Genomic DNA, 25,001 nt, shown 5'->3' with positions numbered 1-25,001 from the left:
CTACCTTAATGTTCTTTGTTGCTGTAAATACTACTTGTGTATTTAAAATATGAACATGTAGTTTGTTCGATGTAGATAAGAATAAACAATGTTATAAAATATGGAGTGTTAATATGTGCGTGTACGTAATTGGCCAACAACAGTAACAACCACCACCACCACCACCACCACCATGTACAAAATTCTGTGGAATCGTAAGAGAGCTCCATGTTGTGTATGTGAACATAGTCTAGTTTTACGGTCGGATGCCCTTCCTAACGTAAATCTTTGTGGAAGAAAGTACTCTAGTATTAAGTGTTTGCGTACTAATTAGTAGTGTAGTTTTCTATGCATAAAAGAAGAAAATTTTGGGATAAACACAAATGCCTATTGTCCGAGTTGGACAAATCATCCGCATACGACTGTAATATCTGAATCTAGCCCGAGCCCCTCTGAACAGAAGGTCACTCCTTTATTTATCCAAAGATGCTCACCATCTTAGTCAATGCCAGAAATAATAAATTCAACTCTAAAATAGCGTTGTTTATTTCCGTAACACGCGCATGTGCGTTCTTAATACACAGTTTTTAACTGTAAATATATGAACAACCTATTAATAAATATTGTAACCATAATAAACTGAATTACCGGGCGAGTTGGCTGTGCGCGTAGAGGCGCGCGCCTGTTAGCTTGCATCCGGGAGATAGTAGGTTCGAATCCCACTATCGGCAGCCTTGAAAATGGTTTTCCGTGGTTTCCCATTTTCACACCAGGCAGTAGCTGGGGCTGTACCTTAATTAAGGCCACTGCCGCTTCCTTCCAACTCCTAGGCCTTTCCTATCCCATCGTCGCCATAAGACCTATCTGTGTCGGCGCGACGTAAAGCCCCTAGCAAAAAAAAAAACTGAATTACTCGCGTATATTTCCCTTTCTAACTTCCCTTAAATAATCTGCGTGGTCTGAACTACAACATTGCATTGTTTTACCAAGCGTAATTTCTGTAAAATACATTTATGTAAGAACTCATTCGACTATCGACTCAGGTTTCAGCAAGGTACCTATCTGCTTCCAGATTATTTGGATATAAGAATCCATTAGTAATGTCAAGATTTTCTGCATTCAAACACAAAGTTGGCCTAATTATCTTAGTACAATATTAAATTACTTTCTGTAGCTAAAAATTTGTTCTTTAGTTACTGCACACAATTTCTGCAAACGATCCGTTATCTTATTCTGTACCAAAAATCCTACTTGCTAATAAAAGCTGTACGTAATAAAAAGTCCTGGAAATTTTCTTGACTGTTCACTTCTTTACACTTGTAAATATTTTGCATTTATCCGAAGTGAAAACATTTTTTTACTTGACGTAGCCCATGAACCTTCGACATAATCTTCTATGAGTCAGAAGCTATTGAAATACAATAGGAGTTATCTAGTGTTATTTACAACATGTTGTGGGTTGCCTGGAGAATGTACAGGCAAGTGTCTGTAATCCAAATTCCATCACTATGTGTGCAAATCTCAGAGAAGTAGTAATTGACAAGTCATCCCTTAATTTACACACCGTAATAGGATTCAGAGCGGTAACTTCATGTTATCGAAAGATCGTCTATGCACATGATTTGTGTTACAATGGTTGTGCGTGATTAAGGTGTGACGTGCAACATGTTGAAATCAAGGCGAGGCTACTTCCAGAATAATGTAACGTAACCCCTTGAAGTTCAAATGATAAATTTATCTCCCGGTGTATAATGATAATTTATTGGTGATTGTGTTGAGCACTTCCCCTCGACGCCTATCAGGTGTAAAACTGCAAATACCTAGTTATTAATACAAGGAACGACTTTTTTAAAATTTGCTTTGAATGGCGTATGGCTTTTAGTGCCGGGAGTGACCGAAGACATGTTCGACTCGCCAGGTGCAGGTCTTTTGATTTGACACCCGTAGGCGACCTGCGCGTCGTGATGAGGATAAAATGATGAAGACGACACATACACCCAGCTCCTGTGTCAGCGAAATTAACCAATTATGGTTAAAATTCCCGACCCTGCCGGGAATCGAACCCGGGACCACTGTGACGAAAGACCAGCACGCTAACCATTTAGCCATCGAGCCGGACTAAAATTTATTTTACGTCGCACCTTCACACATAGGTCTTATGGCGATGATGGGATAGAAAAGGGCTAGGGGTGGGAAGAAAACGGCCGTGGCCGTAATTAAGGTACAGCCTCAGTTATTGCTAGTGTGAAAATGGGAAACCACGGAAAACCAACATCAGGACTGCTGACAGTAGGGTCGAACCCACTATCTTCCGAATACAAGCTCACAGCTGCGTGCCCCTAAGCGCACGGCCAGCTCGCTCGGTGAAAGATCTTCATTGGGGTAATCAAGTTAATGAAACTGTAAATAAAGGTTACAAATCTCTTCATAATTTATGAGGGTATTTAAGCGTTGTAGTGGAAAGGGGGCGTAAATCAGTAAGAGTATGGTTAAACTGTTTGCAACACCTCATCATAATTACTTTATTCAAGAACAGAAAGAGAGTCAAAAGAAAGTGGTACGATTTGTTCTGGGTGATTTGCGTCAAGGAAAAAGCAGTATTAAGAAAAAGTTACCAACTTTGGACTGGTGAACTTTTGGAGTAAGAAGACGAGTTGCTCGATTAAACGGTATCTCCAAGCTGTCTGTGGAGAAATGGCGAGGAATGACATTAGAAGAGGAATAAGCTAGAGAAGAAGAATTAGGGGCTGGAATAAATTACCAAGGGGTCCGGCCCTGCGGTGTAGGGGACAACGCGTCTGCCTGTCACCCGGCGGCTCCGGGTTCGATTCCCGGCCGAGTCAGGTCCCCGGCCTGGGGACTGGATGCTTGTGTCATCCTTAACGTTCCTTTCCTCACTTTCAACACTTTACACTTCCGCAATTTCCAAATACACGCAGGTTCCTAACATATGGTGCAAGTAGGGGCAAAAGATCTTTCTAGGTCGACGCCCGAACAAATAGAATTAAAAAATACCAAGGGAAATGTTCTATACGCTTCCAACTTCTTTGAACTCTTTTAATAATAATATTGATTTTTATACGTCCCACTAACTACTTTTCTGTTTTCGGAGACGGCAAGGTCACGCAGTGATTGTTTTACGTGCGAGTAAATACACGGACACGAGGCTGACGTATTTGATCACCTTCAAATACCACCGGACTGATTCAGGATCGAATGCCAAGTTGGGCTCAGAATGTCTGAGCTACTTAGCCCGGCAAAATCTTTAAAAAAAGTTTGGATAAACAATTGATACGGAATCTGCCATCAAGGTGACAGCCTTAAATGCAGGTCATTGATAAATGATGGTGACAATAATAATAATAATAATAATAAGATAATAATAATAATAATAATAATAATAGAGTTCCTTGCGTATATTTCATGTAAATTATTCATGACTTACTCGTACATCTGTGAGTCACATGATCACTCGCATTGTCAGTTATAACTAGGCAATATTTTGTAAATCATTAGTCATAATATATTTCTTGTGTTCATTTCCGTCAGTTTAATTGTAATTTTGGTAAAACGCTAAAACATGCGTTAGGATTGCAATGAACATTTAAGCTCAAACAACACATCCTTTCCTTATAAAACAGCGTCAACAATTACTCAGAATTAAGTTCTGTAAACATACCAAATACTGAAAGTATTATAAATACATTTTGAAACATGAAGGTAACTATTTCCTGGAAATTAAGATCACAAATAATGAATGCCATACTCTTAACAAGAATCGTAGTTTGTTTCAAAATGAAAGTAAGGTAGTTTGTTGAATCACTGTCTATGTAACGCATCCCAATATTTTGCAGCACATGTGAAATGCATAGTTCAGGAAATTTTCTCCAGACGCACCTAGAACTATTTTCATTCGATGACACGGATATGTTATTCTATATGTATTGAAGGGTTACATTAACTTGCTTGAGACGACTTCAACATCAGCTACTAATGGGTGCATATTGTTGCATGTTGGACAAGGAGTGCCTCTTACACGTGAGAGATCCTTTTGCTCTTCTACATACTCTCTCCTTGTGTTTCTTGAGTGAATGATGGGTTCGATCCCAGCACGGTGCTCAAATTCTCCGAGCACACATTAGTAGGTTTATTAGCAAATAAGAGATTCAGTGGGTGAAACTTTCCATGAATGTAGTTGATGGGATGTAAAACTAATAATATTATCATTATTTAAACTGTACTCTGTTAATTGTACGTGACTGGATCCTGGCTACGTCCTGCAGTATTTAAAGAGGCCCAAATAGGATGGTACAAAATTCTGATACCTCATTGTATTCGAAAAAAACGTACTAGTAGTGTGTGGGACGAAAAACCATTATTATTATTATTATTATTATTATTATTATTATTATTATTATTATTATTATTTGCATATTTCCCCATCCGACTGTTTGCGATGTAACATCACGTAACAAGTTGCTTTCCTCGTCTTTCTCTCTCCAGAGTATCATTCTCCAAAACATATTATCGCGTGTCCAGTTCATCAAAGGGGACATTTTGAAAGGACACGATTCTGTGTAAGAGATTAACGAATTGTGGGAAGAAGTGTGAAAATGAATCTCGATGAGTCTGCTCGTGGGTTAATGTAACCTATATACTGTAGTTCTAGAAGAAGTAATGGTAGTTTATAAAAGCTACTCAAGAGTGTGCAAACCCAATGAGACACCTACTAAAAAAGAGATGATGCTTCAAATGTTGACCTTCTTCTTTGAAAGATGAAGTGTATCTGGTGATTATGGACGGGAAAAGCGGGGAAGAAATGGAATAGGCCTATACCTGTTTTACCATAAATCGATTTTCGTAAGCTGTCCTCAAATCGAAGTATTTCCAATATTTGCCTTAACGCAAGGATATATCCTATTTTATCTTTCATCTTACTTAACGTTCCCTGCTCCACATAGTCTGATTTGTAGCAGGCTATCTAGAGAGTTTGGGATTTCGTTTAACTCTTTAACTCCTTAGAGGGTTTCATTGCTTTGAGTTTATTTTTCTTTAGTTACACTCGAAGTAGTAAACATAACAGTCGATATGGGAGCTGGATTGGTCCTCTAAGCTCCTCTTTCAGCTGCTCAAAGACGTAGTTACAGCTGCGGGCTCTGAAAAGTGTTTCTCGTCGGTTTTTATAGAACTGTATGTCTTGCGGCTTATGCTATCCCTCCGGCTGTGAGAACTGTGAGGTTCCGTAGATGCCCTCGTCGTTTCACACCAGCTTGTTGCATCAGTAGTTTAACATATGCTGAGGCAAAGGTTATAGTAGCCGCATTTTATGTCTGTCTTACGAAAGGCCTCCATGCATATGTATTGAACATATTCGTAAGTACCCAATTCTATCAATTCTGTTTGTGTTCAGTCGTTAAATACTGGACTTAAAACAGCATGCGTAAATGACAAGGAAGGAAGAAATGTTTTATAGTAAATGAAGGTTGGTATTTTTTTAACACCACCTTCGTCCATTTACAGTATACGGTTTAATTTCATTTAATTTTGTGTGAGCCGGACTGAGTGGCTCAGACGGTTGAGCGGTAGCTTTCTGACCTCATCTTGGTGGGTTCGATCTTGGGTCAAATACGCCAACCTCGAATCGACAGGTTTAATGGCACGTAAAACAAAAACAAATTGTGCGGGTCGAAGTTCTGGCACTCGGCGTCTCCGATTATTATTATTATTATTATTATTATTATTATTATTATTATTATTATTATTATTATTATTATTATTATTATTATTAATATTATTTATTATTTGTGTTTCGTTTTGTGATCACAGCATGACGCGGTACTGGTAAGGCCGATTTTTCAAAGAGGGGTGGAAGGCGTATGCCATGTGGAGGAGGGTAGTGTTGTGTGAGGTATGTTAGTTGCATGAAAGTTGCAACACAGTTAAACATAGACGATTACTCCCACAGCGCAGCAAGGAATCGAACACGGAGCATTAAGGCCTGAAAGCCGTAACAATTACTACTCATTCATGGAGTCGGACACATTTCTGTGATGATGGTGGCACATCCAGATTTAATTTAGGTGACGTGCCCATCAACTGGTTCAATTGAAACTTTCACTTGAATTGGAATTTTGCCATTGAGGAGTTACTTTATGTGACGGTAAATCTGCTGATACAGGATTGACGTACGTACACACATTCAAACGCATTGCGACATGAATGAATATCAGAGGCGACTGGAATGTTTAGGTTATTGCCCCGCTGTTCACACAAGGGTGTAAATAAAGTAGTCGCGATATTGATAGGATGCAATATTTAATGAACTAACAATTTACAGTTGGACTCCATTCCTTCGATGTAGTCACCCGTAAAAACTCTTACCTTTCGCGAAATGCCGGGAAGTCGAGGACCGATGGCAAAGCATTCTCTGTTGATGACAACGACGGAGCGCCCTACTGCGCGGAATAGAGATGCCACGTCAGGAAATCAGCGGCCTCGGAAAGGTTCCTTCAACTTCGGAGAAAGTTTGAAATCACGAGGACTCACGTCTGGTGAGTACGGAGGGTGCTCCAGGGCCTCCCAATGCCACCATTGCAATAAGAAATTGACATTGTTTGTGACATGATAACGTGCGTTGTCATGCAACAAACGTGGAAATTTGCGCCGCATAGTCGGACGCAGATGTCGCTCCAGAAATCGGCAGTAGTAGTCACTGTTGACGGTTTATCCTTGAAGCACAGCATGGGGAAGATAAACTCGCTCATAGCCGTGTGCCACAATCAGCGTAAGCTTCACCCGACTGGGTTCCTGTCGAAATTTCTGTGGACGTGGCGGACCTGCGTGTCGCCATTCATTCTAATGACGCTTTAATTCAGGCTCGTAGGCTCGTGTCCACGTCTCTTCAATGGCGACAATACTTGTACGCTGCAGAAATGCGTCTTTTTCGTTGCGGTATCTGTCCAGATGGATGCCAGCCAGTGCATACCGGTGAGTTGATGTGGAACCCAACGGGGCGCACGTTAAGACGTTTCGTCAGTATGTGCCGTACCGTTTGATGACTGAGACCAACCTCCACAGATAATTCCTGGACAGTCCATGGATGGTCTACGGAAAAGAGAGCACTCACGATATCAATCTGATCTTGAGGAATGGACGGCCGACCTGTGCCGTGCTAATCGACAATCTCATTCCGACCTGTACGAAACGCCTTGACCCATCGTGTAACCGTCCTATACGGCAATGCATTCTCGCCACATGCTTCACGAAATCCTCGATAACATTCTGATGCATTTTAGCAAACTCGATTTTAATCCATGAACGCTGACCACCTTTTCAAAACATGCTTTAGTGCGAAGAAATCGACACTCTACACTTCAACGCCACGCAACAACACCACTCCGAACTGGATGCCCGTCAAATGCACACTAGACATCGATAGCAGCATCAGCTGACCGCTCCCACATCCTGTTTGCGCATGCCCGATCTTCTGCGAGTGTCTGAACCGCGTTGCCACTACTTTATGTACATCCCGCGTAATTAGTGTGGTTCCTGCAGACAATTGTTTCCGCTCACTCACACGAAGACAGCTGTCACTTTGTACAAGACAGAAATGACTCTCGTCGCAGAATATCACCGCTTACATTTCGCCTCCCCATGTACTCACTTCAGTACTTTGGTAGACGTTGTCGGCGTCCGTGACGTCGCCAGGCATGTCCTCGCACCACTGTATCTGGACTTCGTGAACGAATATTTTTGAAGGATAACTCGCGTCCGCATAAGACAGAGACCAAACACCGTATTCTACGCTTTGGACGCCTTCAACTTGGCCTGCTAGGTCTCCGGACCCAGTCCTATCGGAAGCGCCTGGAAATGATAAGGTGCCTGTAATCCAACGCTGTTCCGCCTACGGCCATTACCCAGCTATGTACAGCTAGTGTAGAATACCATACGCTAGACATCACTAATTGTACGACGCGTTAACTACCGAAGTAAATTACTCTTTGCTGTTTGCTTTACGTTGCATCAACACAGACAGATCTCATGACGACAGAAGAGGGATAGGACTAGGAAGAAAGAGACCGTGGCCTTTATTACGTTATAACCTAAGCAATCACCTGCTGTGAAGATGGGAAATCTCGAGAAACCGTCTTAAAAAGTGCCCGAGCGTAAATTCCGAACCTACCATCTCCCGAATACAAGCTCAGAGCTATGGGGTCCAAACCGTGCATAGCGTAATTTTGTGTCTGCTCATGGTGTTTAAATACACTCTAAGGCGTCCATTCTTCGTGTTTCAAACACGCTGAATTCAATACTCTCAACGTCCCAAGCGTACCGTATTTTGATTACTGCCATATTCTGCAGTTACCATGATCCTGAGAACTTGTGAGCCTACATTGTCAGATACGCGAAATCCTATGAGAGACGTTCTTCGATATACATTCATCTGTGTGTACACGCGTACAGTGGTTTTCTCATTATTTTGTCAGAAAATATCATCTGGCGATGAAAACGAGTACCGTAGCAATTTGTCAGCTAGTCTATTAGCGATAAAATGTCCGACTCGGCTGAATGATCAGCGTACTGGCCTTCGGTTCAGAGGGTCCTGGGTTCGATTTCCGGCCGGATGGGGGATTTTAACCGTCATTGGTTAATTCCAATGGCTCGGGGGCTGGGTGTTTGTGCTGTCCCCAACATCCCTGCAACTCACACACCACACATAACACTATCCTCCATCACAATAACACGCAGTTACCTACACATGGCAGATGCCTCCCACCCTCATCGGAGGATCTGCCTTACAAGGGCTGTACCCGGCTAGAAATAGCCACACGAAATTAATTAAGCGATGAAATCGGCAGGGGTTTTAATATCTATGCATTCTATATGAAATCGATATTCTATGCAGTCCATAACATACATCCACAAATACATGCTGAACGTAATACAATTACTATAAATAATATTCAAGTAAATATGTATAGGGTGTACATATGATTTTAAGTATTCTTTGTTGGCAGTATCATCTTCCAAAGGCCAGCGTGATAACCATTTAGCCATGGATTCTTTCTAGAAAATTGAATGAGTAATAATATTATTCGTTTCGCTTCCCACTAACTGTCTGTACGTTTTTTTTGCTAGTTGCTTTACGTCGCACCGACACAGAATCTTTTTTTTTTGCTAGTGGCTTTACGTCGCACCGACACAGATAGGTCTTATGGCGACGATGGGATAGGAAAGGCCTAGGAGTTGGAAGGAAGCGGCCGTGGCCTTAATTAAAGTATAGCCCCAGCATTTGCCTGGTGTGAAAATGGGAAACCATGCAAAACCATCTTTAGGGCTGCCGACAGTGGTATTTAAACCCACTACCTCCCGGACGCAAACTCACAGCCGCGCGCCCCTAACCGCACGGCCAACTCGCCCGGTACAGATAAGACTTATAGCGACGATAGGACAGGAAAAGCCTAAGAATGGGAAGGAATCGGCCATGGCCTTAATTAAGGTACAGCCCCAGCATTTGCCTGGTGTTAAAATGGGAAACCACGGAACACAATCTTCAGGGCTACCGACAGTGGAGTTCGAACCCACTATCTCCCGGATGCGAGCTCAAAGCTGCGCGCTCCTACTCGCACGGGTTGTACGGTTTTCGGAGACGTCCAAGTGTGAAGTTTTGTTCCACAGAAGAGAGATGTAATAGGGTAGGAGAGTGTTCATTAAATCAGTCGCATATGCGTCCATCCAGATGAACTTTGCTATTGTCATCTTGAAAAATCGGGGTATCAATAGCATACTCATTACGCAGATGTTAACTGAAAGGCAACACATTATCCAGAATGTTCAAATAAGCAAGCTGGTTAATGTTAGTGGTCAGTAGCGGCGATTGGGAATTAAACGTGCGGGGAAAAAAAAAAAAATCATACAACAACCAGTACACGGGTTTGCGGGATATAGCGGATGGGTGGGTGGGGAATTCATCAATACTGAAGAAAAAAAGCTACAAAGTGGTAAGCTCTTTGATGCTCTCTGAGCGAATTTCGACTGAGAGGTAGAGGTTGACAGTTTACCAATTTAAGTGCGGTAATAATAGCTTTGTGAGATTTTGTTTCAATGCTATAGGAACATAGGAACCATAGGAACAAAATTAGACATTTATTACAATTAAATAAAAGTACGGCGTGATTATACAATTAAAATAATTTAGTATTTGATGAAAGTCCTCCGTGGCTCCGGCGGCAGCGCGCCGGCCTCTCACCGCTGGGTTCCGTGGTTCAAATCCCGGTTACTCCATGTGAGATTTGTGCTGGACAAAGCGGAGGCACGCCAAGTTTTTCACCGGGTACTCCGGTTTTCCCCTGTCACTTCATTTCAACAACACTCTGCATTATCATTTCATTTCATCTGTCATTCATTAATCATTGCCCCAGAGGAGTGCGAAAAGCTTCGGCAGCCAGCACAATTCTTATCCTCGCCGCTAGATGGGGCTTCATTCATTCCATTCCTGACTCGGTCGAATGACTGGAAACAGGGTGTGGAAAATTTTTTTCCTAGTATTTGATGCACACTAAGAAACTAACTATCATGGCCATGAGACCTATCGGACCGAGCTCGATAGCTGCAGTTGCTTAAGTGCGGCCAGTATCCAGTAATCGGGAGCTAGTGGGTTCGAGCCCCACTGTCGGCAGCCCTGAAGATGGTTTTCCGTGGTTTCCCATTTTCACACCAGGCAAATGCTGGGGCTGTACCTTAATTAAGACCACGGAGCAACTTGCAAAAAAAAAAAAAAAAAAAAAAAAACCTAGCAGACACTAAAGAGACTTGTAAACTGACGAATGAGCGCGGCAAGCGAGTGAATCATACCTCATTGTCAATGACCTTGGCAAAAACAGTGTACCTTGCTACCCTTCCTTACAGCACATGCAAAGTGTTCAGTACTTGCTTTGGCGCTGTGCAAATCGAATATGCGGGACGAACGACCTTTTGTGCGTATTTCTGCTAATAATGTTGTTAATAATTCCAGATAATAAAGGAAGGAATCAACTGACAAGACAACAGGACTTGTACATATTGCTTTTTTTAAATTTTTATAATTCCTAGTTTAAGCTAGCTAAAATGTAATATTTTTCTCCACAAAGGAGAGGCGACTGCCCCCCCCCCCTCCCCCCCCTCACGTAATCACAGCTATTGTTAGTGGTCACCTCAGTGACCAGGTCCAACGCATGATACGAAAAACACCCCCAAAACTTCACAAACCCACCTCCAGCTTGAGCGTGACTTTGCACACATCAAGGACGAAATGTTTCATTTGACCTTCGGTGCACTCGACGACGTGCGTCAATGGAATACAGGCAAAAACGTGATTCGCCAGACCACATTACTTTCCCGCAGTCAGCTACTGTCCACGTTCGATGATTTCTAACCCGTCGAGCACGCGCATTTAATGTGCCAGTGTGAACAATTTCCTCTTGCGACGTGACTGACTCCAAATATTCATTGCATGCAGTTCCCGTCGCAATGTTTTCTCGCTGACAGATTGGGTTGAACCTTCATTCCTGTCGGGTTTGGAAGCGATTTTGATTCACAAGCCGTAAAACGCGTCTCCGGTCCCTCTCAGTCAGGATATTTCTCCGACCAAAATATAATTCCGACATCGTGTTTCGTAGCCACGTGTAGTACACGACTGCTTGCAGACACGTTGATAAGTCCGCTCCGAAACATCAACAAATCCAGCAATTTCACGCACCGTATGACCATGGGTACGGCCAAACACGATTGCCCCGTTTTGCCACTCTGTCACATCCTTACATCTACCCATGTTGAAGTACACTGTCCTATTGAAACATCAATGTTCCACTGATCGCTACAGCTCACGTAGAGGCAGTGAAATGAAATGTCGTATGGCTTTTAGTGCCGGGATATCCCAGGACGGGTTCGGCTCGCCAGGTGCAGGTCTTTCTATTTGACTCCCGTAGGCGACCTGCGCGTCGTGATGAGGATGAAATGATGATGAAGACAACACATACACCCAGCCCCCGTGCCATTGGAATTAACCAATTAAGGTTAAAATCCCCGACCCGGCCGGGAATCGAACCCGGGACCCTCTGAACCGAAGGCCAGTACGCTGACCGTTCAGCCAATGAGTCGGACGTAGAGGCAGTTCGCGTGCGGATCAGCACGGGACTCGTTCACTGCGCCATCTGTACAGGATTAACGATCCAGCTGTGCGCAGGCACTAGGTGACTATTTTTTTGTCTCGTGAGCTTACTTTGGCCGGGTCCACTATATGAGACAGTTAATCAGTTTTTTAAAAATATGGCTTTCGGTCATTTGCAATTCACATTTTTGATACTTGTTAATGGAACTTATTTTATATGACATTTACTGCTATATGTATTTATAGATTCATTTAGAATTAATTGACTGTAATATTGTTAGACTGCGGGGCTGAATAGCTCGGATGGTAGAGCGCTGGCCTTCTGAGTCCAACATCGCAGGTTCGAACCTGGCACAGTCCGGTGGTATTCGAAGGTGCTCAAATACGTAATCTTCGTGTCGGTAGATTTATACATACATACATACATCATCATTATAGACTGTTATGCCTTTCAGCGTTCAGTCTGCAAGCCTCTGAGAATTTACTAAACGTTGCCACAATCCTCGATTTGCAACTAGTGTTGTGGCCTCATTTAGTTCTATACCTCTTATCTTTAAATCGTTAGAAACAGAGTCTAACCATCGTCGTCTTGGTCTCCCTCTACTCATCTTACCCTCCATTACAGAGTCCATTATTCTCCTAGGTAACCTATCCTCCTCCATTCGCCTCACATGACCCCACCACCGAAGCCGGTTTATGCGTACAGCTTCATCCATCGAGTTCATTCCTAAATTAGCCTTTATCTCCTCATTCCGAGTTCCCTCCTGCCATTGTTCCCACCTGTTTGTACCAGCAATCATTCTTGCTACTTTCATGTCTGTTACTTCTAACTTATGAATAAGATATCCTGAGTCCACCCAGCTTTCGCTCCCATAAAGCAAAGTTGGTCTGAAAACAGACCGATGTAAAGATAGTTTCGTCTGGGAGCTGACTTCCTTCTTACAGAATACTGCTGATCGCAACTGCGAGCTCACTGCATTAGCTTTACTACACCTTGATTCAATCTCACTTACTATATTACCATCCTGGGAAAACACACAACCTAAATACATGAAATTATCGACCTGTTCTAGCTTTGTATCATCAATCTGACATTCAATTCTGTTGGATTTCTTACCTACTGACATCAATTTAGTCTTCGAGAGGCTAATTTTCATACCATACTCATTGCACCTATTTTCAAGTTCCAAGATGTTAGACTGCAGGCTTTCGGCACAGTCTGCCATTAAGACCAAGTCGTCAGCATAGGCCAGGCTGCTTACTACATTTCCACCTAACTGAATCCCTCCCTGCCATTTTATACCTTTCAGCATATGATCCATGTAAACTACAAACAGCAAAGGTGAAAGATTACAGCCTTGTCTAACTCCTGTAAGTACCCTGAACCAAGAACTCATTCTACCATCAATTCTTACTGAAGCCCAATTGTCAACATAAATGCCTTTGATTGATTTTAATAATCTACCTTTAATTCCATAGTCCCCCAGTATAGCGAACATCTTTTCCCTCGGTACCCTGTCATATGCTTTCTCTAGATCTACGAAACATAAACACAACTGCCTATTCCTCTCGTAGCATTTTTCAATTACCTGGCGCATACTGAAAATCTGATCCTGACAGCCTCTCTGTGGTCTGAAACCACACTGGTTTTCATCCAACTTCCTCTCAACGACTGATCGCACCCTCCCTTCCAAGATGCCTGTGAATACTTTGCCTGGTATACTAATCAATGAGATACCTCGATAGTTGTTGCAATCCTTCCTCTTCCCTTGCTTATAGATAGGTGCAATTACTGCTTTTGTCCAATCTGAAGGTACCTTACCAACACTCCACGCTAATTTGACTACTCTATGAAGCCATTTCATCCCTGCCTTCCCACTATACTTCACCATTTCAGGTCTAATTTCATCTATTCCTGCTGCCTTATGACAATGGAGTTTATTTACTATCCTTTCCACTTCCTCAAGCATAATTTCACCAACATCATTTTCCTCCTCCCCATGAGCTTGACTGTTTGCAACACCACCATGATGATTTCCTTTTACATTGAGAAGATGTTCAAAACATTCCCTCCACCTCTCCAGTGATTCCCTGGGATCTGTTATGAGTTCACCTGAATTACTCAAAACACTGTTCATTTCCTTTTTCCCTCCCTTCCTAAGATTCTTTATTACTGTCCAGAAAGGTTTCCCTGCTGCTTGACCTAGCCTTTCCAGGTTATTACCAAAATCTTCCCACGACTTCTTTTTGGATTCAACAACTATTTGTTTCGCTCTGTTTCTTTCATCTACGTACAAATCCCTGTCTGCCTCGGCCCTTGATTGGAGCCATTTCTGATAAGCCTTCTTTTTACGTTTACAGGCTGCTCTCACTTCATCATTGCACCAAGATGTTCGCCTTTTCCCATCTTTACACACACTTGTTCCTAGGCATTCCCTTGCTGTTTCTACTACAGCATCCCTGTATGCCACCCATTCACTTTCTATATCCTGAACCTGCTTACTGTCTACTGTTTGAAACTTCTCACTAATCATATCCATGTACTTCTGTCTAATTTCCTCGTCCTGGAGATTTTCTACCCTTATTCGTTTGCAGACATATTTCACTTTCTCTACCCTAGGCCTAGAGATACTTAGTTCACTACAGATCAGATAATGGTCTGTATCATCGAAAAATTCCCGAAAAACTCGTACATTCCTAAAAGATTTCCTGAATTCAAAGTCTGTTAAGATATAGTCTATTATGGATCTGGTACCCCTAGCCTCCCATGTGTAGCGGTGAATAGCCTTATGCTTGAAGAATGTATTCGTAACAGCTAAACCCATACTAGCACAGAAGTCCAGCAAACGCTTCCCATTCCCATTAGCTTCCATTTCTTCCCCACATTTACCAATCACCCTTTCGTATCCTTCAGTTCTATTCCCAACTCTCGCATTGAAATCGCCCAATAGCACTATTCTATCCTTGCTGTTCACCCTGACCACGATGTCACTCAATGCTTCATAAAACTTGTCAACTTCATCCTCATCTGCACCCTCACATGGTGAATACACAGACACAATTCTTGTCCTAATTCCTCCCACTGACAAATCTACCCACATCATTCGCTCACTCAGTCTAAGCAAACTTACTTGCATGTGTTGTGAAACGAACACGGGGCCTTCGAGTAAGAGGCTGACCCACTACATTTGCACTCGGGGGCTAGTATACCACTAATACTGGGCAATGTTATTGTCTTCTTGTAAATCTGCGTGGAAGTTGAACACCTAACCAACTACGCTACTGAGGAGGAACACTTTGTTAATTCTAAAACAGAGAAGAAGGTAAAAGATGGAACTTCGTAACGCATGTTTCAGTTCAATTCACTTAAAACTAACATTTTCTCCTTCAGTTTGCATCCGTAGCAAATCCGTGATCTGAGCATTGTTCTGCTTAAATCATAAATCAAACAAGTAAGCAAGTTTGAAGTTTCACGAGAGTGTTGATACCGTTATGCTATCCTCAGAACCTCTTATACCCACGCGGATGTCATATTTTATTTCAGAAATCACTCATGCATTGATCGGGATTCGAACTACGGCCACCTTATTGAGAAGCCAATGACAATGCCAGTTGCCTAACACGCCTCAAACTTAAATCGCAGGCCTACATCAGACGCGTATTATATTCACAAATCATTAAACCAGTCAGGTTTGTCGTGTTGTATGCGCTCTGTACCTCGAAGTAATATACCTTTCATTGGAGAAGCAGATAAGAAATGCCTGCACTACAGCCAGGAGTTATAATAAAAATGGTACAAAATTGATGTTCCGTGTAAAAGGTTGCAGGATGTATTATTCATTAGACGGAATTCTCTGTCTTTGTGAAGCGTTTCACACGAATTCTGTAATCCTTTGCTGAATCCGTTTTGCTCTCCTTAAGACGCTGTCACTGTTTCTCATCGAGAATCTCATAATCCTAATTGTCCTGACAGTGTATTGCTCTCCCTCTATCTCTCTCTCTCTCTCTCTCTCTCTCTCTCTCTCTCTCTCTCTCTCTCTCCCCTTCACCTAGTGGATTTCAAAGTAAGATTGGCGTTATATACACACTTCTCTGCAAAAGATATTACATATCGTAGCTCTTGACAGATCAACTTGTCTCTGATAATAATAAATTTTCGATTGGCCTTAGTATCAAATACAAAATAAATCTTCGAGAAGAGAGAAATTTAGGGAATTATTCTTGAAAGTCTAAAACGAATAAAAAAATTCCTGAGTCTTTCATAATAACATTGCTTTTCATATAAAATCCCGTCCTTAAATCTCTGACGTTCGCAGCACTGCACCCTCTTTGTCAAATAACTGTAAATTGAATGCTCGTTTAACTAAGAATGTCAACCTTATCCCTCATACCCTACGCAGTGTTTAATCTAATAAACACACATTATTAGATATCAGGTGTGAACCAACGACTTCCAGACATCTCTTTAAGTGTTCTGCCTTTCAGGTGAGTTTAGGCGCTCACCCACGACTAACCTCGCTCCAGGCGCAAACATCGTCTCTGGTAACATGTGGCTATAAAGTGAGGCTATACTGGAGGCGTGATAGCACTGCGAATTAGTACGTAAGTAACTAAATAAGGATTTTTCGTGGAAATATTACGACTTAATAAACTCTCTTACACTTGATCACAAAATTAAAATGATACAATTATCTAACAGGAATATTAAGAATTACAACAAACCACGAAAAAGTATTACTATTTGCAAACATGGAGATAGTAATCCCCCATAAATAAAATCGTTACATTCGTGTGTCTGTACATTGAATATTTTGGCGAAATTTTGTACAGTTATCCGTTTCAGGTGTAATAATGACCATCTACATATTGTTTTGTTTGGTGTCTCCCTTTGTCGGTTTGTCTGTTTTTTTCTGTGTTCTTATAATTGGAAAACTACTAGATATACAGTATTTCTGCCAAACTTCATATATAGAATCCACTTGCCCTTGGGTAGATTACAAAACCAATATCATTTCTAAATCCCTGAATGGGTTGGGAATTTATAGGAGGATCGTAACAGTGATTTACCGCCCCCCCCCCCCCACCCAACACATACACACAATGTCCATGACCAACCTAAATGGAAATCTACCAGCCTTAAAGGAAACCAACTTCTGAAACCTTTTCTGCATGTACACCTTTTCTACTGGAGGAGTAATAAGGTAGATATCATTAACGGACCGTTTTTTTAGTCTATATCCCACCGGACTTAGCCTAAAAGCGGGTGCGTGTAAAGCATATTTCTTATAACTGCAAAACTACTAAAATATTTCAACCAAAGTTCATATATAGCATCCATCTGTCCAAAGGGAGATTTTAGGGTCCATAGCACTTCAAATTCCCGGAATTGATTGGGAGTTTATGGGAAACCGTAACAGTGATTTTACTCTCGCACAAAATATACAAGACCAACCTGAATTGAAATCTACCAACCGTGATAGAAGTTACTTTCTAAAACTTTCTTGTCATGTGCACTTTTTCGATACGTGGATTTCTAAGGGATATATCATTAACGGACGGTTTTACAGGCTATGTCCAGCGGACAAGGTGTTTGTACGTGAATCATATTCCTTATCTATAATAATAAAAGGAAGTGTTTGTCTGTCTTTCTGTCTGTCTGTGCGAGATGTCCAGCAAAATCTACAGCACGCAGAGATCTGAAATTTTGAATATAGGTAGATGGAAAGGGGTCCGAAAGGACCTCGAAGCCGGAATTTTCATTTTCGCTTTCGTTGGTGAGTTATGAACGAAAAACTATCGAAAAACGTGTATTGGGATATGACAATCCAACGTGCTGTCACCAAGATTAAATGCATAGAGTTCCTATCGCTAGGCAACGTACATAAGATAAGTAGAGAACACAATATTGAAGGAGCCATTTTACGTCCAGGACGTAGGAAGCTGCTTTGGTCTTATATGGTGTGAGGGCATATGACGGTGTTGATGATGATTCGTCCGTCGGATCGGGACGTTAAGTATTGAGCTATTCGAGAGGAGTGGCATATGTGCCGGCGCCGGGTTTCATCCTCTTCATTCCTGCTATCATATATCATGTCATTCATTTCTTTCAAAAAGCAACTTTTACAAGAATTATCCGATGTTCTACACCGTTACAAGTCTATCGACTACACGGCAGAGCTTCGAAAGACTTGGAGTCATCTGGAGTACCCTCGAACATCTTAGAGCGGACGATTGTGGCACCAATTATCCTTCTTAAGAATAAGAAACTGATGACTAATATTATCGAAGCCATTCTCATGATTGGGCATGCCGCGAGCGAAGTAATATTCATTCCTCGGATTCGAACAATTTCTTCGGATATACAGTTTAAGTTTAGATCTCTGCAGTGTTCAAAATAAAATTTCTCTATGTAATAATAAAGCAAGCATAATCTTCTTCTTCTTACTATATATAAAAATGGATGTATGCATGTATGTGTGTGTGTAAATGACACATCTCCTCCTAAACCACTGGAGCAATTTCATCCAAACTTGGTACACTTATGACTTACTATCTGGAGACGAGCACTGTGGGGGCAAGCCATCCGTAGCTCCCTTAGGGGTGGGGGTCAGGGGGGGGCAAGGTACAAAAATAATCGAAAAAAGTGCCGAATACACAGTTTCCGGGGTCGCTGAGATGAACAGTGACACTCCCCATTTTTCAAATGTCAAAGTTCAGCTCCCTTTCGCAGGGGGGAGTGATATATAAAATTAAACGAAAATAATGTCGAATACATAGTTTTCGGGGGTCGCCGAAGTTAATTGTGTACTAAAAATCCATAGTATCAGGAGACAAACAACGTGGAGGTAAGAAAGCCCAGGAACCCTTAGGGGCGGGGGGCGAGGGGGATCAGATGAACAAATTAACGAAAATACTGTCGAATCCATGCTTTTGGGGGTCGCTGAGATGAATAGTGACACTCCGGATTTTTTTTTAAAGTTCAAGTTCAACCCCCTTTGGGGTGGGGGCGACGGGTAGTGATATATAAAATTAAACGAAAATAGTGTCGAATACATAGTTTTCGGGGTCGCCGAGGTGAATTGTACACTCCGGATTTTTAGTATCAGGAGACAAACCACGTGGGGGTAAAACACTCCAGGAATCCTTTGGGGCGGGGGGGGGGGGCGGCAAGGGGACTGAGATATACAAATCATCGAAAGTAGTGGCGAATCCATACTTTTCGTTGTCGCTGAGATGAACAGTGACACTCCGGAATTTTTTAAAGTCCAAGTTCATCCCCCTTCGTGGTGCGGGGCGATGGGAGAGCGATATATAGAAATAATAATATATAGAAGTAATAGTGTCGAATACATAGTCGATGAGGTGAATAGTGACACTCCGAATTTTTAGTATCATAAGACAAACCACATGGGGGTAAAACACTCCAGGAATCCTTTGGGGCGGGGGGGGGGCAAGGGGACTGAGATATACAAATCATCGAAAGTAGGGGCGAATCCATACTTTTCGGGGTCGCTGAGATGAATAGTAACATTCCGATTTTTTAAAACTCAAAGTTTAGCCCATTTAGGGTGGGGGAAGGGGGAATGAGATACAATAGTAATCGAATATACCGCCGAATCCATAGTTTTCCGGGTCGCTGAGATGAATAGTAACATTCCGGATGTTTAAAGTATATCTTCAGCGCCCTTTGGCATAGGGGGTGAAAAGGGGTGCAAAAATTGTCAGAAATGACCGAGATAATGGACGTGCGTATGTTCCAGTATGACTTTCAGGTATGACTTACTACCTGGAAAACGTAGTGGGAATAAGACGCCCCTAGAACCACTAGGGAAGCGGGTAAAATATTATCCACACTAATAAATGGAAGTCTGTTTGGCGCGATCTATATATACTGTACTATATATATATTAAGGCATAAAAATGAAAAAAGATGTAAATTAGTGAGACCATTCTAGGCATCTTAGAAATTTAAAATTTGGTACCAGACAACCTGATGACTTCAGGATCCCTAGAAAAATCTCAAATTCTCTAATTCTGTGCTGGGAGTTTCAAACCTGCATAAGAACACAGTCGGTGATACTTATCCAAAACCTACAGGTTTTATGGGCTTAAAAGTTTCCTTAAAGTCCTGATTTTTAACCCACTCCCCCATATCAAGATCGCAGCACAATCTCCCAGACAAGTTAGAAAATTGAAATTTTGCAAAATTATAGCTTTTAGCATGTAACCGACGGAAAATTTTCGAGATGTTTAAAAGTTTTATATTTTACCCCCGAAAAATATCGAAATATGGAGGCAATTTTAATAACGGTGCAGTCCTTCCTTTCGATGTATTTCGTGGCTAAACGGTAAGTCGTATCACAAAACGGATGGCACAATCTCCGTTCAATTTGGAGTGATCTACAACTTCGGTCCTATGACCTTTTTTTCGTATCTCCATCACTTATACATTCAATTCTTCTCTGTTTCTGGACTTACCTAAATTTTGCACTTTGTACACGTACAATTGATGGTATGATTCACTTATAGGAAAGATGGGATCATCAAATTCTACACAAATATTGGCCCACCCAGTAGCCATATGTGAGCCAAATTCTATGTTTGAAGCTGTCGTATAAGTATCTGAAAAGATATTCACTGTGTGAAAAACTTACACAAATTTCACCCTATTCAACGTTTCTAAAACATAATGAATTGTGGTAGACAAGTGCACCTATCGTTATCATCACAACTCCACAACTCGCACTTTACATTGAAACATCGTCTGCGGACCTCCCTATGAATTTTCTCGGATAACGCCAATTTACATGCAATAAAAAAATTATTATTAACTTCATGTACAGTAATTTACTTCGATATCCATATACAATCTGGAATACCGTAGCGAAGCACGGGTACAATTGCTAGTCTATATAAATAAAATAGTAACGACCGTGTGTCTGTGCATTGTGCTACCCTTGAGTAGGTTTTAGGGCCAATATTCTTTCCAAATCCCTGAATAGACTTGGTTTTTTTTTTTAGGAAGATTGAAACAGCGTTGTTACCCCTCTCACACAATATACATGTCCAACCTCAATGGAAATCTACCAGCCTTAATGGGAGTCAATTACTAAAACTTTTTTCTCATGTGCACCTTTTCGCTAGGTGTATTAACAAAGGAGATATCATTAATGGACGGTTTTACAGGCTAAGTCGTGTCACTTCACGGTGGGTTAACGGGAGTCACTAAAGAGCCATTTTACTCTTTTCGATAGAACTGGTAGTAAGAGAGGTTATCGCCAACTATTGGTTTGACGTAAACAACAATATGTAACCGAGAAATAAAGAGAAATTCGCACAACTTCGGACCAGGAACTGTATCGTTCAATAAACTCTGTGATCGGCCTCATCCTGTCTCGACTTCGCTCACTTTATCGTACTTCACGTTACTGCAAAGTGCTTTCGTAGAAAAATGCCAGTTTAACATGCCATATTAAACGTTTGAATACAGGCATGTAACACGTGTAATCCATTACTTATTCGCGTGCGAAGAACGGGTACATATGCTAGTAATATAAGTGTTCATGGAATGTACAACTTGGCAGTTCTTCTTCTTCTTAATCTGCTTAACCTCCAGGGTTGGTTTTTCCCTCGGACTCAGCGAGGGATCCCACCTCTACCGCCTCAAGGTCAGTGTCCTGGAGGGTGACACATTGGGTCGGTATACAAGTCGGGAGTGTTGTAACCAAGGTTGAAGTTTACAAAACACAACTTTTATTGCTTCACTTTATGGTATTTACACAAATAACTGAAATTTATTTTGAAGCAAAAAGGAATATTGAATCTTGAGAAAAGTCTGTCTTTATACAATATGTACAGGTTTGCAGTCTTTATATACACTTCTATCTTGAAAAGATAGTCTTTGTGAATTGACACGTTGATAGTCGAGAACTATCTGGCACACTAACATAAATGTCTTTGAGAGTCCTTGTTTGTTGAAGTGCCTGAATTCCTAAAAAGCAAGTTCAATTGATTGAAGAAATTCCACCTAGCGAAACTAAGGGAGCTTGCATAACTTAGGGAATGAAAATGGCTTGTAAAAGAATTACGGAACATAGGCAGCGGAAACAGGTAAGGGAGCGGTGACCAGAGGTGAGACCTCGTACTGCCAGAAATTCAGTCCACCTGGTCGAAGCACATTTTCAAGAGGAGTAGCCTCCGTGCTCGACGTAGGGTGTATTCTGGAGCTGGACACCGGGCAAGTGGGCCAGTGAGCAGGCAGGGAGCTCCTATTTATAGTACACTCGATGGTCAGGCACGCGCACTGAGGGCTGCGCGTCGAAGCTAGCAGAATGATACACAGGCGCGCTTGCAGCTGGCTGGTGGAGCGAGAAAGGGAGCGCCGGACATACAACACCCTCCCCTCCTAAATACGCCGGTACGGCGTGAAACGGCGGCGGCGCTGGCGGCGACGGCGATGCTGGGGCGGAGCTGCTGATGTTTCTGTTGTATTGTCCGGAGCTGGAACTGGGCGAAGTGGCGCTGTCTCGTCCTGAAAGGAACCCATTGTTATTAAATGATCTAAAGCGCGTTCAGCAATAGATTTATCAGGTTTAGCAATAGCATCAATAGCTGGACAGGGGCGGTAGCGCAGACGTATCTGATCTTGATGGCGGCAGATACGTTTCTCTGTAGTCTGTATCTCGTATAGACGATGACCCAAAGATCTGCAGATGACTCCAGGTATCCAGAGTGGGTTGGATTTGAATGTCCTGGTGTAGACCTTGTCGTTGAGGGAGAACTTCGTTGGTGAGGTCTTATGCTGGGCCGGAAGAGGCTGTAACAGAGAAAGTAAAGTTCTGTGAGGTCGTCCATGGAGCTTCTGTGCAGGAGTGATATTATCAGCGCCGGGTAGAGTTCTGTAGTTGTTTAAGAGTTGGAGCAAGGCTTGGTCTTTAGTTAAGCCTGAAGAGACAGCTTTCTTCATACTTCTTTTAAATGTTTGTACGAAGCGTTCAGCTTCACCATTAGATTGAGGGTGAAAAGGTGGTGCTAGGATATGACGAATGCCATTATGTGTACAAAAGTTCTGAAAAGCAGTAGCTGTAAATTGAGGTCCGTTGTCCGAAATGAGTACTTGCGGTAAACCTTCTGTAGTAAAGATTTTCTGGAGAGCACGAATGGTAGCTTCGGTTGTAGTAGTCGAATGCATATCCACGACATATGGAAAGTTTGACAGTGAATCGATGACTATTAACCACATGGAATTGAGGAAAGGACCTGCGAAATCGATGTGAACTCGTTCCCATGGAGTAGTAGCAGGAGGCCATGAAGCAAGATCAGAAGACGGGGCGTTCTGATTCGTTTGACATTGCTCACAATGACGTATTAGCTTTTCGATGGCGGCATCAATACCGGGCCAGTAGCAGTGTTGACGGGCGAGTTGCTTTGTTCTGGAGATACCCCAATGGCTTTGGTGTAATAATCCGAGAACGTGTTTCTGTAGGCTAAGTGGGATAACCACTCGGAAGATGGTGCCTGCTTCTAGTAATACAACTCCGGCACGAGTCGTGAGACGATGCTGCATACGATGATAAGGTGCCAGGGGGGCAGGAAGTGTGCTCTGAAGAGGCCAACCGTTGCGGATGTAAGTACGTACAGTAGCAAGTGTACTGTCCTTATCCGTAGCTTTAGCTATGCAGGTAGCATCAATAGGAAAACTGGATACAGTATCTTCAAGTTCTATGTCCAACTGAAGACATTCAGATTCTTGAGAATCGAAGGCAGTATCAGGACCAACGGGTAAGCGGGAGAGGGCATCAGCATTACAATGCTGGGATGTGGCTCGATAGACAATCTGATAGGAATAATCAGAAAGGAACATGGACCATCTTTGAAGCTTTCTGAGGGAATTCTCTGGGATCTTATTACCAGGATGGAATAAGTGTACGAGAGGCTTATGATCGGTAATGATCAGGAAATGGTTGCCATAGAGATATTCATTGAAACGGCGAATACCAAAGATGATGGCTAAAGCTTCTTTCTCTATCTGTGAGTATCGACGTTGATGGTCATTAAGTGTTTTCGAAGCGAAGGCGATGGGGCGTTCTTGTCCATGACGATCCTTCTGGGAGAGAACGGCACCGACACCGTAGTCTGAAGCGTCAGTAGCTAGCGTGATGATCTTGTCGGGCTGAAAATGAGTGAGTTGTATAGCTTGAACTAAGGCGTTGTTGATTGCTTTCCATGCCTGTTGGCATTGCGGAGTCCACTGAAACTTAACACCTTTTTTACGTAGAGCGTTTAATGGAGCTGCCACTGTAGCGAAGCGTGGAATGAACTTATTATAATAGTTCGCTTTGCCTATGAAGGACTGAAGCTGCTTGAGGTTCTGAGGTGCTGGCATGTTTACTATCGCTGAGACATTCTGTGTACTAGGACGAATTCCATTCTTATCAAGTATATGTCCTAGGTAGTGAACTTGAGGCTGAAAGAAGGTACATTTAGCGAGATTCGCTCGTAGGCCATTGTCTTTCAATTTCTGGAGAAGGAGGCGTAGATTGGTTAGATGTTCCTGATGATCTTTTCCAGTAACAATAATATCATCCAGGTAGTTAGCACAACCGGGAATGGAGGCGGTGAGTTGAGCCAAATAGCGCTGAAAAATAGCCGCTGAGGATGAAACACCGAATGGGAGCCGCTGGAGCTGAAGCAGTCCGATAGGAGTGTTGAGTGTGAGAAATTTCTTAGATTCTTCGTCTAAAAGTAGCTGTAGATATGCTTCTTTAAGATCAACTCGAGAGAAGAATTGTCCACCAGAGAGACGACGGAATAAGTCTTCTGGACGTGGAATAGGAAAGATATCTGTGTCGAGTTGTGCGTTGACTGTAGATCG

Source organism: Anabrus simplex, chromosome 1, assembly GCF_040414725.1.
Source record: "Anabrus simplex isolate iqAnaSimp1 chromosome 1, ASM4041472v1, whole genome shotgun sequence".
NCBI classification, from domain to species: Eukaryota; Metazoa; Arthropoda; class Insecta; order Orthoptera; family Tettigoniidae; genus Anabrus; species Anabrus simplex.
The sequence above is the reverse complement of the archived record's forward strand: the minus strand, read 5'-3'. Positions refer to the sequence as shown.